The sequence below is a fragment of the Tupaia chinensis genome, unplaced genomic scaffold, assembly GCF_000334495.1.
Source record: "Tupaia chinensis unplaced genomic scaffold, TupChi_1.0 Scaffold000479_1, whole genome shotgun sequence".
NCBI classification, from domain to species: domain Eukaryota; kingdom Metazoa; phylum Chordata; class Mammalia; order Scandentia; family Tupaiidae; genus Tupaia; species Tupaia belangeri.
This window is the reverse complement of record NW_006159991.1, coordinates 295,345-299,814: the sequence shown is the minus strand read 5'-3', so window position 1 is coordinate 299,814 and position 4,470 is coordinate 295,345.

Below are 4,470 nucleotides of genomic sequence, written 5' to 3'. Positions count from 1 at the left end.
GGGAGGGGGGCGCGGTGCCCCCGGTAGCCGCTGCCTGTTTAGGCCAGCTGGAGATGCAGTACCAACAAATGTCCAGCAGATGGCAGTGTGGCTCCACGCAAGAGGCGTCCGCGCCGCCATCTCCCGCCGCCGCAATCCTGGGACGTTCCTAAGATGTCGACTTGACGCGAGCTTTTATGGAATGGGAGTCCCAGATTTGAATCAACAGCAGTCATATATTTTCGGTTCTGCCCACGCCGGTCTGGAAGCCTCTCTGGGAAACAAGCAAGCGGCAGGGGCTGGTCTGACCTTCACAGCTCGCACCTCCCCGGCCGGATCCCCAGTGCCAAGCGCTGCCCGGCTGTCGCTGTCCGGGCGGCTTTGGGGCTGCTGCTCCAAGCACTGGTGCAACCTCCAGCCCGGGACAGGCTTCAGGGTGCCGAGGCGCGCGGGGACCCCTGATGACCGGCGCGTGAACACAGGGACGAACATCTACAGCGCCAGAACTCGATGACCTCCTCAGTTGGTTGCAGAGGACGTGCAGAGGGTGCACACCGTGGCCACGGGTCCCGTGGCAGCCCTGGAGGCCCCTGAAACCTGCGCCTTGGTTCGGGGTCCCGTACAGGGCCTGGTGAGCAAGCACCGGAGAGAGAGCCAGAACCCCAAGACGCTGCCGGCTTGAATAAGTGACAATGAAATTCGTTGGGTGGAAATCGGGCATAAAGGCGTTCTTGGTAACTGTCTAATGTCGGTCTACCGGCCGAATTGGCCAGGATGGCGAATCTCTGGAACACACCAGGAACTACTTTGCTTATTCTAAAATAAAGATAATGTTTAAAATGAACAACTATAATAGGATCCCAGCTCCAGAGTTGGCGCTCACTTCGTGTAAGCTTCCCCTACTTTCTCTGTCGTCTCTATTTTATCAGTTCTAGAGGTATCCGAGGCTACTCTAGAGTCCTCCGCTCAAGAAGCCAGAAGAAAGGGGACCCCAATCCAGGCGCAGCTTCTCTGGACCCCAGTGGTGAACCTGCCTCCGAGTTTCCTAAGAGGTGGCCCCCAGCTCTGGAGCGGGAGATCAGCCAAAGTCGTTGGATAAATTCAGAGGGAAAACGCAAAAGCACGCAGGAACCCTGAGAAGCGCCCCGGAGCCCTGTGAACACACCGCGTGGTGCATTTATTTGGGTCGTAATATAGTCTCCGCCAAAGCCCACAAAACGTTTACGACCCGCATCTCCGTGCTGTACTCCCTGTAAAACCGGGGGCTGGATTTCGGCTGACGTCTCTCCCGTTGGCTCTCTTTTCTCTCTCCCCTCTCTCCTCTCTCTCCTCCTATTTTGTCTCTGTATATGTTGGTATCACAGGACACATTTCATCATATTTCTGTATATTGTGCACGTATTTCACAGCATCCGGTTTCAAGAAGGGGCATATAGCTTCCCTGAGAAAGTCACCCATGGCCTTGTATCCAAATCTCAGATATAAAGCTCAGTTTTTTTAAACTACACATTAAGGCTCAAGTCGCAGGTCTGTGGTGAGGGCTTCTCTCCACCGATCACGGAGACCCCAGGTAGGTGTAGGCGGCCCAGGGTCTCAGAGGCCTCGGACTGCCCAGCAGGCTCTCCCTTGCCCTTGGCAGGCAGCGGCTGGGAGCGCCTTCCCCTTGCAGGCCTGTGCTTCCAGGCGAGACCCCACACCGGCCCAAGCTCATTTGCCCATGTCGGTGGCGCAGTTTGTCCCCACGGCCAGACCAGGGACCGTTCTCTGGATGGAGAATAGAAGGGCAGCCAGCAGCGCAAGGGGCACGGGTGGAAACCGAGAGAAGCGCCTCGCCAGCACCCCGACTTTCTCATGGGCGCCATTTGTCTCCAGAGCAGGGTTTACATTTTAAACTACATCAGAACATTGTGATCTCTTTGACAAGGAGAAGCAGGGGACCACTTTGCCCGGAGGTGGAGAGGAGCTGGGGAGCTGTGGAAAATGCCTACCTAAAGGCAGCTCCGCGGATGAGAAAGCCGCCTGCCTGCCAGCGCTTGCTCCAGGCTGGGCATCAAGGAGCATTTATGTGAATATTTTAATATTTTCACACATAACCCAGTGCATTTGTGACTTTTCAGTCGAACAAGTAGAGAACCACAGGCTCGAAAACATGCGATTAGCGAGGCCTTATTGAAAGCCTCGCTTTGCTTTATCCGGCCTTTGCCTTTTCCTTGTTAACACCACAGGAGGCAAGGAGGGTGAAGAGCAGAAACGAAAGGGGCGTTTCGGTCCCCACGGGACTCAGCCCAGTCGGGTGACTTGGACCCAGAAGGGTCGAGGTGCTGCAAGCAGTATCCGGATCCTCCTTGGCCAGGGAGAAGGACAGTGAGTCCTGCCAGAACCACTTGGACACGCGCCGCTGGGCAAAACCAGGGCCCTGAAGTGCTTGCAGCCTGCGCCCAGCCCTTCCTTGTCGGGAAAGTGCGTTCCAGCCCGCGCTCCCCAAGTGGCTCCCCCACCCGAGCAGTCTGTTGGCCTTGCTTAGGGCAGGTTCCGCACAAGGCACAAGCGCCATCACAGTGGGCCACTGCAGCTGCCGACCGGAGTCTAGACAGACGGCGGCAGGACACGGCCACTCCAGCCGCCGACCGGAGTCTAGACAGACGGCGGCAGGGCCCGGTCTTTCTCTTTGCGTCTTGCTCTGTCACCCAAGGAACAATTTATTGGTCTAAAGCCGTCTAATTCCGTCTCTTTGATCTCCTAGCCTTCTTCTTGTTAGCTTCATCTTCCTTTAACCTTTTTAGATTTTTATTTACTGCCAGAAGGCGATGCTCTTTGGAATATGTGGGTTTTTTTCCTTCTGTCTTAAACCCTCCATTCCCCATCCCAGGATCATCCTGATCCCTGGCAATCAAGGGTGGTGTCTCCGGATGTTGCCCACCCCCCAGGATCCCTATACTCTCCAAGGAGAACGCCTAGCGCCTACCTGCTCCAGCAGCCCGGGCCTCCCAACCCAAACCCCAGTGGTTCCTAGGCAGGAGCTAGGGCTGAATCCCACTCAGAACCTTCCCTTTGCCTTTTGTGCTCCCAGGACCCCCTGAGAGGGTGTGGAGAACAGGGCAGCCTGGATCCTCTGAAAGTGATGGGAATTGCTTTGTACACAAGGAACCAAACTCTATAATTTAAAGGAGAATTTCCGGGGCAATTCCATTGTGAGGTTGAGTTTATGGTGTGCAATCGAGCTGGGCAGTAAAAGGTGGCCGGGCTTCCAGCGTGGCCTGGGCAGTTTATGAGGCATTTAGGGAAGGGTTGCCCCCTCAACCTCCACGGGAGTGTTGGGCCGCAGGGGCTTCATCTGGTCCAACATTGTGCAGGGTGGAGGCCTGGGAAGGTAGGCGCCCTGAGACAGAATGAGAGGGGCTTAGAATATCCTGAACTGAGCTGTCTGTGAACCGATATTGGAAAGGTGAAGCCCGCAGAGCACTGGCCTTTGGAATAGAATTTCCCCTACTTGCTTTTCATAAAAAAAAAAAAAAAAAAAAAAAAGAAAGAAAGAAAGAAAAAGAAAAAAATGGGGGTCCACATAGACTACAGTCTTCAGATTCCTCAACCCCCTCTCTCCTCTCTAAATCGGCTCTAAAGCGCGTATTGCTCCCGGGAACCCAGGATCAGGATGTGGAGACCTTGGAGTGGCTGGGGTGGGGGGCACCAGCAACCTCGTGGCGCTGGGAGCGTCTGGAAAGGTGCAGGGTCTGAGGTTTCTTCAAGCTGGGGGAAAAGGACCTGGCTCTCCTTGAGCGAAGGGGAACCAGAAGTTGTGGGGAGGACAAAGGAATGTTTAGCCATTTATCGGGCTGCCAGAGGCCAGCCAGGTGCCCAGAAGCTAAGGCACATAGCCTGCAGGGCCCTCCTGTCTCGGAGAGGGGAGGGGAACCCCCATTAATAAATCTGTTGGCAAATGAGGCTCATTAATAGATAAATATTTCACTGCTTCCTTAGGGCGGATAAACAGTGCGCCGCCGATTAAGGAAAGGAAGCTGGGAGACATGGGCTTTATTCGAACCACATGGTTCCAGTTTACCGTGGCGTTCTCGCCGCAGCTGCAAGCGACGCTGCGCCTGCCGGATCTGGACCGGAGTCTAAGTTCGGCCTGTCGCCCACTGGATCTGGGTCGGGGGCGACCTGCGTAAAGTCGATTTGCGCATAGCTGAGCCCAGGCTACAAGGCTACCGTAAGGCTGGCGGGTGCGCGAGGATGCAGAGACCCTCCAAAGGCTGAGTCATCCGACAGGAGAGGGACAGGGGAGATCCAGAAGCTTGGTCCTGGCTTCACTAATGGGCGTGAGGGGGCTGTGCCAGGCCGGCTCGGCCCTGTGTCCGCAGGGCCCAGCGCCCGGGTTGGCGGCGGGCTGGGCGCTGACACCGAGCCCCTGGGTCCTTTTCCGCAAGGCGCGCGAGACCTGCCGGGTGCGAGCCGACTCTTAAGACGCGTATTTGAGGCTCTTCCCCTTCC